This window comes from Gavialis gangeticus, unplaced genomic scaffold (assembly GCF_001723915.1).
Source record: "Gavialis gangeticus isolate Ggan-Ray unplaced genomic scaffold, GavGan_comp1, whole genome shotgun sequence".
Taxonomy (NCBI): Eukaryota; Metazoa; Chordata; order Crocodylia; family Gavialidae; genus Gavialis; species Gavialis gangeticus.
The window spans coordinates 138,931,166-138,942,266 of NW_017728992.1; the positions used below are offsets into that span (position 1 = coordinate 138,931,166).

Genomic DNA, 11,101 nt, shown 5'->3' on the forward strand with positions numbered 1-11,101 from the left:
GCTATATTATTTCCTGTCTTGTCCAGGTGTCTTTTAGCTTGTGGAAAGCAATTTTTTTTAGAAACATTAAACTTCTTTTTATTCAGTAGTGATGGGCAGACTTTTGAACAGTCTCCTTTTCAAAATGCTCATGTGGACCTATAAGAATAAATCCATATTTCTTAAGCAGGGCAGAGGCAGTCAACAGGACAAGAGTTGTGTTTTATGAATCATCTTTTCATACTACATAACAAATGAAGGAAAAATCTCTTGTGGTTTCATGTGCATATTTGCTCACCATCCTTGGGCTTTGTTTTCCTGAACCCAAAGTCTATAAACTGCATTATGCAAAATGTCTTGGGGAGCGGGGGATGGGTATCCTACTTATGCTTTCAGGGCAAGATCCTTACCTCATATAAGCTGTTGCAGAACAACTGAAGTCAATGGAGTATAAACATTTCTACCAAGGAGATTCTGGCCCTCAGGATTTCAGTGTTTTAACACAGGTTCCTATGGTCCTCAAGGCTGATCATGTTAGTTAACAATGAATTTTTTTTAACCACCACAGATTGTAGCTTCTTTTCCAGCAACTTTATTTCTGTACTGCTCTTTATTTCTGTTCTCTTTGAACTGTTGCTTACATAAAATCTTTTCCCAGTACTTAGTGCTTTTACATCAGTCCATTGCATAACAATGCAAAGTCATTTTAGCCATCTGTCAACCAACAGTTTGCAATTGTTTTCAACAACAGAAAAATGAAATATCTGTATCAGGCTTCATCTTCTGTACTCGTACCTTTTTTATTCTTTTTTACCGTTATTTGACTTATGAGCTGGAATCAATTCATTTAAGCTCAGCTGTGTGTCTATGAACTCCTAATCAAGCAGTTAACCAGTCTGTGCAACCGTTCAGATTTTACAGCACATGTTGGTTGGTTTTACCTTGAAGATTTTCAATTCACATTGACTTTTCAACATAAAAATTAAATATTTCACGTGGACTTTGATAGAACATAGATGCTTTCAATGCCTTTATTCATTATCAGTTAAGTATGTTCATTAATCAACATTTCCTATTTAAAATAAAAATGTATTATTCTGACACTTTTGATTATGGTGTCCTAGCAGCTTTCTCAAATTAGCCTTTTTCATTTTAATGGATCTATGTCCAGGAAGCTTTAGGTAGCTTTAATTCTCTGTACAACTTAATCCTTTCCTCCATGTGGTATCACTTTAATTTCTTATTAAAGGATTTAGTATCTATGATTGCAATAGTTTAATTATAAAATATAAAATTCAATATGTAAATGTAAGCTATATCACAAAAAGGAAAAAAAGGTAAGTTATTTTTCAACAAGTTCAACAGGAGCCTGCAGTTAACAGGCTGGTTGTTTTTCAGTATAAAAACTCCAGTGAGGCATAAAAAATGCTTCTGTTTGCTGTATCAGAGTTTCAGACTTATAATCCAATGACATACATAACATTATTATTATTAATTTTAAAATCCATATTTTATGGGGGTTGTCATCACAGTGTCAGCTACTCTTTTTCTACACATCTGGGCCTGATTCTCTCTTCATTTTACACTGGGATAAATTAAGAATGTCTCCACTGGAGTAAATTGAGTTTATGCCAGCATAAAATGAGTGGGAGAAGAGAATCAGACCCAGAAATTGCATAACGTTCAGTATTGATCCTAGCCATATGCTTTATTGCCTGTATTATTTCTGGGGTTGCAGTGGGGGCAGGAAGTATGTCACTGAAATCCTCAGAGAGTAGATTGAGGTTTAAGTTTGCAATCCAGCTACATTTCCTCTGCATATTTTTCTCACTCAGAGGAGTGCAGTATTTGATAAAAACTGAAGAACTCTTCTCCAGTTTCTTTTAACTTTTCCCTTGTGCCTCAGAAAAACACTGGTTACAATTCTTCTATTCCTTTGCTGCTTTAAATTGTGCTATAGTTGCCCACCAGCTTTGTTACACTGCTAATAACATTGTACTTTACATAATCCAGCCTTTTTCAGTTTCTCCATTTATCAGAGTCCATAGAGTTAGGATTTTTCTGGACAGTACCCATTTGGGATTTTACATTAGTGCCATAACTTCCTTTAAAACATCTCTCTTGAATTATTTCCTTCTTTTATTCCCAATTATGTACACAATACCCTTCTCCTGTACTACAGTTGCTTGTGTTTTGCATTTGCAGTTTTGATAAGATGAATCAAGGTCTTTGACTCAGAAAACATCCGTGGTTCTGAGCTTGAACATTCATGGAGATGCATTGACTTCAGTAGTCCAGCAGTGCAAGTTTATGGTGCTATATCAATGTAGTTACAAAATAATGACTAATAAAGTGCCATTTTATTTCTGTATATTTGTTAGAGTCATGAAGGCTGCAATATAATCAGGCAAACAACTCCTGCCTGATCTTTGCTAGGCAGTGGAGGATATTGTCCCATTAGGTCTATCCTGGTATGTGCAGAAGGAAAACAATCACAGATGTACACATATTTTCTTTAACTTGTGGAAGCTTATTTGCCTGATCTCCTTAAGGTTTTGTGTTGGAAGTAGGACCACAGGACCACCTCTTCTCTGCACCATAATTTCTTGCTGACGAAAAAGATTTTGCTTGGAAATTTGGATGAGTCAAATACTGCTTGAAACAATATTAACACTTCTGCCAGGCTTCCTTCTTATTTTTTATGTGAGCAGGTAAAGTGGGAGTTTGACTGGGGAACAGTGTTCCCTCTAACTGTGTGGCGTGTGTGGCTGCGCAGGCATGCTTTGCAGTGTGCACAAGTGTGCCTGCACAGCCACACAGTTTAGAGGGAACGCTGCTGGGGAAAAGGGGAATTAAAGGAGTAAAGAAACAGAAAATACTTTTAGGGCACTGAGAGATCCCTTCATTACCAAATATAAAGATCAGGGAATTGGGGGTCGAATCCTGTAAAGCCAGTGCCTAACTTTTACGGAGGGAAATACTTAACAGAAGTCCTAGCTCCAGTGAAGTCAATAGCAAACTCTTACTGCCTTTAATATACTAGTATTTAACTAGTTTCCTAGGCCCACTGTTATGCTCCCTACCATGGACAGTATAGCCATTAGTAATTAAACAATGATTAATGCATGAATAACAACGTGATTCTTGGAAATAATAGAACCTGTTGCACAGATGCATGCTATGACAGGTCTTATCTTATTATTACAAACTCTGTTATTAATGTGTTAAGGATTACAAATCTCCTTCAGGATTAACACATTTTTTCCATAAACTGTATACAATCTTTTTGTTATTAATCAATGTGCAATGTAGCATTAACTAATAAATTAGAATCATAGAAAATGAAGGTTGGAAGGGACCTCAGGAGATCATCTAGGCCAAGCCCCTGCTCAAAGCAGGACTATCCTCAACTAGATCATCCCAGCCAAGGCTTTGTCTAGCTGGGTCTTAAAAACCTCCATGGATGGAGAGTCCACAACCTCTCCAGGTAACCTGTTCCAGTGTTTTACCACCCTCCTAATGAGGAAGTTCTAATATCCAACCCAAACTTCCCCTGCTGCAACTTGAGACCATTGCTCCTTGTTCTATCATCTGCCACTATGGAGAACAATCTAGCTCCATTCTCTTTGGAACTACCCTTCAGGTAGCTAAAGGTTGCTATTAAATCCCCGCTCAGCCTTCTCCAGACTAAATAAACCCAGTTTCCTCAGCCTCTCCTCATAAGTCTCATGCCCCAGCCCCAGCCCCCTAACTGCCCTCCTCTGGACTCGCTCCAATTTGTCCACCTTCTTTCTGTAGTGGGGGGCCCAAAACTGGACACACTACTCCAGATGCGGTCTCACCAATGCCAGAGAAGGGAAGAATCATTTCTCTCAGTCTCCTGGCAATGCTCCCACTAATGCAGCCCAGTATGCCATTAGCCTTTTTCACAGGGGCACGTGGTTGATTTATATTCAGCTTATTGTCTACTGGAACCCCCAGGTTCTTTTCTGCAGAGCTGCTGCTTAGCCAGTCAGTCTCCAGCCTGTACTGGTGCATGGGATTGTTCTGTCCTCAGTGCAGAACTTTGCATGTCTCCTTATTGAACCTTATGAGATTTCTTTTGGTCCAATCCTCCAATTTATTGAGGTATCTCTGAATCTTAGCCCTACCCTCCAGCATATCTACTACTCCACCTGGCTTAGTGTCATCTGCAAACTTGCTGAGGGTGCATTTATGCCACCTTCCAGGTCATTAATGAAAATATTGAATAAAACTGGCCCCAGGACAGACCCATGGGGCACTCCGCTTGATACTAGCTGCCAAGAAGACATTGAGTCATTGACTACTACCCTTTGAACCCAATGATCTGGTCAGGTTTCTATCCATGTTACAGTCCAACCCATAGTTCCTTAGCTTGCTTGCAAGAATATTGTGGGAGAGCATATCAAAAGCCTTGCTAATATGAAAGATACTATACTAAATGGAGCTCCACTATCCTATAAGGTCATGCAAGAGCTTCTTTTCTCAGCTGCATCCAAGTTGTTGCTTACAAAACTTCAGTATCTCAGAATAAATTAGGACAGATTTGCACCTTCTAGACTGGCTTCTGCCTGACTTCATACTAACACAGCTTGCTCTCTCTAGATCAGGGTTGTCCAACTTCTAAACATCTGGGGGCCATCCCCTCTAGCCATACTTGCAGGTGCCATATAGTCTTGCAACTGCACTGTAGACTGGCTGAAACCCCTTCCCTCCCTCCACCACACTCTGCAGCCTCCTGTGACCAGGCATCCCTACTATTGCACCATGCACCAGGGTGCCCCTCTGCTGCACTGGGCGGCCCTCCCATTGCTGCAGCCCATGCCATACCTTACTGCAGCACATGGCTGGGTACCCCCCTGCTGATCCCCATGCCTTCCCATTACACTGTGGTCCAGGGTGCCCCTTGCTGCTTTCCAGAACCCCCACTTCTCCCCAACCTCCCCCATTCCCCACCTACACTCACTGTCCCCCAACTCTGTCTCTTAGCTGCACCACGTCCCACTTCTGCTGCTTCCCATGCCTGTCTGCTGCACTGTGCATCTCTTCTGTAGTGGGCAAACCAAGTTATGCTAAGGCTCTTGGTCATAGTTTAGGCCTTCCTGAAATTAAGCAATTAAATAGTACAGAGTGCCGTATAAGGCAGTGGAAAGTCAGTACTGTGAATGGTATGGTGGGCTAACCAGATACAGTAGTTTCCTTAAAAGGAAAGAAAACCAAAAATGGAATAGGATTGGAGTACCTTATCTAAAAAGATGAGGTAAGAAACTTGAGGACTGGACAATTTGTGGTGCAAAAGTTACCAAAGCGGTGTGGTGGACAAACAAAAGAACAGCTGTGTAGTGTTGAGACCCTGGGGAGACAGGAGCAACCTTGGAATTCTTGTGCAAACAGGGATTCCAGAAACTACCACCCCACACACCCAGCAGAGGATCTGAGGCTGGTAGCACTGAAGGTCGCTGTTGTAATTTCTGAAGGAACCACTTGCCAGGCTGTATTACAGGGAGGAAGCTTGTCATAAAGATTAGGGATTACTATTAAAGTTCACTTCATACCAAATTGGACGAGGGGCTGTGTCAATTCTTGGGGGTCTCTGGTAAAAGGAATCCTAGTGGCAACACCTTCCACTGCACTGTGTGCTCTCTCACTACTGCCCCTGTTTCTGCTCCTCATACCCCGCCATCCTCCACTGCACTGGATGCTCAGGCACTTTTAGCTTCCCAGCTGTGAGCTCCCCTGCTGTACCATGCATCCTGGACTGCAGACTCCCTTGGCACTGAAGGCTGCACTGTGCTGCAGCATCCCAACCTTTGGGGCAGGAGCAGGAAGCCAGAGGGGGAACCTGGAGCCCCCAGCTGAAGCTAGAGCAATGGTGGAAGTATCAGCGAGCGATAACCCGAAGGGCCATAATTTAACCCCTCAATAGGCTGCATCCAGTCCATGGGCTGCCAATTGGACAGCCCTGCTCTGTATCATATAAGGTAGCTTTGGGTAAGTGACTTTTTTATCCTTCAGTGTTTTCTGTCTTGGAAGCATATTTTATTATGCCAGTAGAATTTGTTTGGTACAAAACTAAATAAAAATTAATTAAAGATAAATTATAATAAATTATCCTTTGAGGGAATGATAACAAGTAGGTGATAACTATTGGGTAGGTCTTTATTTTGACTTCCCCCCCTACTATTACAAACTGCCTAATTGTAGGCCTATGGAACTATGTGGGACATGTTACTTTTTGTGTAGTTAGTGAATCCTGCTGGACTTTTCTTTCCCGCAAGTTATTCACTGGCATACTTGCTATGTGATTAGCATCATGGGTAAGTTGATAGCCTGTACAGGAAAGGAAAGAATGGCAAGCTGATTACTTTATGGTTATTTTGCAAAACTGATGAGACAGCAAATGATATTCAATCCTATTAAAAAGACTAAGCATCACTTTTTTCCTCCCTTAAAAAAAAATCCTTACATTCCTTGCATTGGGATGGGGTGATATGATTCTACAATTCAGGGAAATTGGAAATTACAGAACATCTTGCAACGAAATTGGTTTTCTGTGGCAAACTGATGAATCACTTACTGCCAATGACTGGAAGGAAAAGTACTTGTTTATGCCCTTATGTAATGAATTTTTATGAGGTGAAGTTTGCTGTTTATAAAAAATACACTTTAAGCTGCCTCAGATGTAAAATAATAGAATTCAGATTTCAGAGCAATGTGTTACTGCAAAGACAGTCGCTAGTAGAATATCATCTACTTACAAAATGCCGAAACAGGACTATTACTTCTGTAATGGAATTAAAAAAAAATCATCTATCCTCCTAGATTCTTATAAGAAACTTGTTATTAACAGGGTCAAAATCCACATTGCCACCTCCACTTACCTATGAGCAGAAACAGGTAATTAACTGTGTTAGTCTGAAGTCAGGCAGCAGGCATGGTAGAGGTGCACCTTATAGACTAACTCAATCAGAGATGCATAAGCTTTCATGAGTCACAGCTCACTTCATTTGATGCTCTGAAAGGATATAAAGAGCAGACTATCAAATAGAATTAGTAATTTAAATACAAAAGAGAAAAGCCAGAGGGCAGTGTTGAGAGAAGTGGAGGGGGCTGGAGAGAACAAAAAAGCAATAAACCAATAAATGCTAATCCAGGTATTGGGATAGGAATCCACACATTGTGTTTAGACTATACTTTACACAGTCCGGTCTGCAGATGTTTTCTTTTTCTGTAAGTTTGCATTCAAGTTGATTAAAAAATACCCATAATTTAAGAACAACTACACTTAGTTCAGCGATGGAAAGTCCAGGAAGGTTGAAGTCTTTCCTCACAGGCGTTTGCATATTTCTGGGCTTGACATCGGCTTGGTGTCCATTCATTTTGTCATGGAGAGATCACCTGTCTGTCCAATGTACACAAAAGAGGGGCGCTGTGAGCAGGTGATAGGATGTATGACATTGGTGAAGGGGCAGGTGAATGAACCTTGGATGTTATAATCAATGTTCAGTGATGACATGGTTTGTGCTGATGAGGGGGCACAGATGGCATCTGGGTCCGTTGCAAGGCCTTGTGTCTTAGTGAGAATAGGAGTTAGGTAGCCTGTTGCTGTTATCTTCCTCCACTTGCCTGCGTTCAAATACAAAAAATATTTTTGTATCGTCTTTCAGAACCCGCCAAATTTTCCTCTGTACTAAAAATGAAGTGGAAATAAATGGTAGAACTAAAATTATACTTGTAAGCAAGTCTTCAGAAACAAACTGAAGGCAATGGTTCTTTGCAATCACAGGTATCCAAGAACATGTTCTTTAGCATGTCCCTGTTACCTCATACCAGTTGGCTACATCTGTGTGCTAGATACGACTGAAATTTAAGACTTTTAGTTTTATTTAGAATGATTTAGCTTGGCTACATAAATTACACTGCTGGAGACATTAGTCCATGGATAGTTAAAGAAAAAATGCATTTGTTTTGAAGGCAACACAATTTATCTTAGTGACTGAAATTAATTGATATTTTGCTTAGTTTTTGCTTGGAGAGAGGCATCATTAAACTGACCTTCTGAATCTGGAAAACTGGTTTGATTACCTTCAAATCTGCTAAGGGGATTAGATAGTGGTTATGGATTAGTCAATCTAGTTTTGAGAAGTGATATGAAAGACTCCTATGAGAAAGCAATTAAAGAAGTATAAATAGGGGATATGAGGAGGTACTGAGGTTTTGTAAGGAAATGAGGGCAGGTAAAAGTGCTACAGATACATTGTTCTCAAATTCTGGAATTGTCTTTCTACAGTGTGGATAGCAATTACTAGACAGAAGTGAATCTTTATCACTGAATACTGGAATTTATCATGACAAATGGGATGAAGAAGACAATGGATATTATTAATTTTACTTGAACATTGGCAATAAAGGTTAGGTCATGCTTTTAGATTGCTAACTTGACAAAGCCTCCTTTAAAGAAAAGTGAACCTTTTTGATAATCAATAATAGGAAATATTTGAGAAAGCAAGTGTTGTCTATTTCTGTGAAAAGCATTTAAAAATAGATACCGTAGATCCCCTAAACTCTGTCTAGGGGAAGAACCTCTATTCCTGTGTCTCAAATAATAAATTCAGTATGTTTGCTGGGAATCATACTGGGGATAAGATCATCTGGTGCCTTTACCTCAGCTCTGAAGTCTCCAGATTGAACTGAAACACGAGGATGTCAAGAGAAATCTGTGCAGATAGCTAAAGGCTAACATTGAAGAGTTGTTTAAGCCTTCATAATTATTCATTCAAAAGGCACAAAACTGACTACTACCCAGGGCAAACACATTTTTCAAATCTGGATTTTAGATACATGGTTTTAGATTACTTTCTGTGGGTTTGGAGACCTACCAGAGACGCTGTTTGATAGGGTGAATAGAAGTCCATAGATGAGTTAGTCAATACTTTGGAAAACAGACAAGGTGACCATCTTGCCAAAAGTGACCTATTTCAAAGAATCATAGAAGTAGGGCCAGAAGGGACCTTGTAGATCTTCAAGTCCGACCCCCTGCCTGGGCAGGAGAAAAAACTGGGCTCAAATGATCCCAGCTAGGTAGGCATCAAGCCTCCTCTTAAAGACCCCCAGGGTAGGAGCCAGCACCACTTCCCTTGGAAGTTGGTTCCAGATCCTAGCCGCCCTAACTGTGAAGTAGTTTGTACAGAAGTCAACTGTAAACTGAATTTCCTTTGTAGTGTAATACTAATGGCATTTAAAAAAGAATGACAATATCAGGTATCAAATAATTTTATGGACAAGTTGCTATTGCAAGCTTAATATGTGACCCTCAACAGAAAATTTAAATAGTAATTGTATCCTATAGAAAAAATATTCCTCAGAACTTGCTAGCCGTGAGAAGTGCTTTTACTTTGTTCATTTTTATACTTTCACTTTCATACAACTGCCAGAGGAAAAACAGTATTCCATCTTTTGAGCCTAGTGGTTAAGGTACTTGCCACTTTGTCTAGGTCACTCTGAATCCTAACCCTGCCCTCCAGCATATCAAATGATCCCCCCAGCAGATGTGTCATCTGCAAACTTGCTGAGGGTGCACGCTATGCCATCTTTCAGGTTATTGATACAGATCTTGAACAAAACCAGCCTCAGGGCCGACCCCTAGGGCACTCTACTTGATACCGGCTGCCAACTAGACACTGAGCCATTATTACCCTCTGAGCCCAATGTTCCACTCAGTTTTCTATCCACCTTACAGTGTGTTCATCCAACCCATAGTTCTTTAGCTTGCTTTCAAGGATGTTGTGGGAGATCATTTCAGAAGTCTTGCTAAAGTCAAGGTATACCAAATCCACTGGTCTCCCCGTATCCACAGCGCCTGTCATCTTATTGTAGAAGGCAATTAGGTTGGTCAGGGTGACCAACCTAATTGCCTTTGGTGAATCCAAGCTGACTGTTCCTAGTCACCTTCTTCTCCTCCAAGTGCTTAGAAATGGATTCTTTCCTGTGCTGGATATCCAGTGGGTCAGCTGCTAGAGAAGGGCAGGAGAGTACTCTGGGCCATGACCTAATGGCTGAACCACTTGGCTTGGATGTGGGCGATGCATGTTCCAAACCCTCTAGGTGAGAGAACCTGAGGTCCCAAATTGCCCACTTCCTGGGCAAATGCCCTATCCAGCAGGTGGGAGAGCCCTCTTCCGTCATCAAATTATTGCTAGTTGTCATTTTTCTACAACTAAAGTTTTGGGACTTGCATGCTTTTATGCATATGCCTGGGTGATGTTTATTCTATACCAAAGCCTAAATAACCAAAGGCAGCTTTCTGGGCATACTTAGAATAAGAGTACAAGGTGCACGTAGCTATGCAAATAAACAGAATTTTAATTGCGTAAATGCCAAACATTTCATTTGCAAAGCTATGTAGGTGCCACTTAGGTACAAAAATGTCAAATTGGATTTAGCACTTTATGTCCACATTCGTTTAAATTTCTTTAACTCTGCCCAAACTTCTCTCAGCCATCACTCTCTCAACCATAGAAAGTCTCATTTTTGTATTATGGGGCCTTTGTACACACCACAAAATTGGCCTTTAAAGCGTCTTAAATGCCCTTTTGCACTACTTTAATGGCGTTGCTGTTTACATTGTTGGCGGTGTACTGCGCTTTAAAGGTGCTGATGTTTACACTATTGGCAGTGTGTTGTGCTTTAAATGACTTTGGGACGTAGCAAAATAAAATGCCTCCAAAGTGTTTTAGTTTGCTACCTAACAAAGTGCAACAGCCATGGAGGGAAGTACTGGGTCCCATGCAGCTCAGGTGATGCACAGGCAGCCTGGAGGCAGCCTGTGCAGGCAGGCTCCACTGAAGAAGAAGGAAAAAAAAAAAAGTGGCAAGCCTGTTTTTTTTTTTTTTTCCCCTCCCTTCCCGGAGCCTGCCTGCCTGAGCTGCGTGGGGGCCTGGTGCTTCCCTCTGCAGCTGCACTCGGGGGGGACATGGTGCTTCCCTCCATGGCTACAGTGTCTCCGGGTTGGGCACCTGCGGGCAGGTGCCACCGCTGCTACGGAGGGAAGCACCAGCTCCCTTGCAGCTCAGAGACCACTTGGCCCGCCAGTAGCTTGTCC

General features: G+C 41.2%; 1 long non-coding RNA gene across 1 annotated transcript in view; it reads left to right on the plus strand.

Moving 5' to 3' along the window:
• Positions 1-667: 667 nt before the first annotated feature.
• The window catches only part of LOC109304975, an 11,850-nt gene continuing 1,416 nt past the window's right edge, over positions 668-11,101 (plus strand). Inside the window, exons 1-2 of the long non-coding RNA XR_002099521.1 lie at positions 668-679; positions 1,727-1,733. This is a non-coding gene — a long non-coding RNA (uncharacterized LOC109304975). The remainder of the gene's footprint in view (positions 680-1,726; positions 1,734-11,101) is intronic.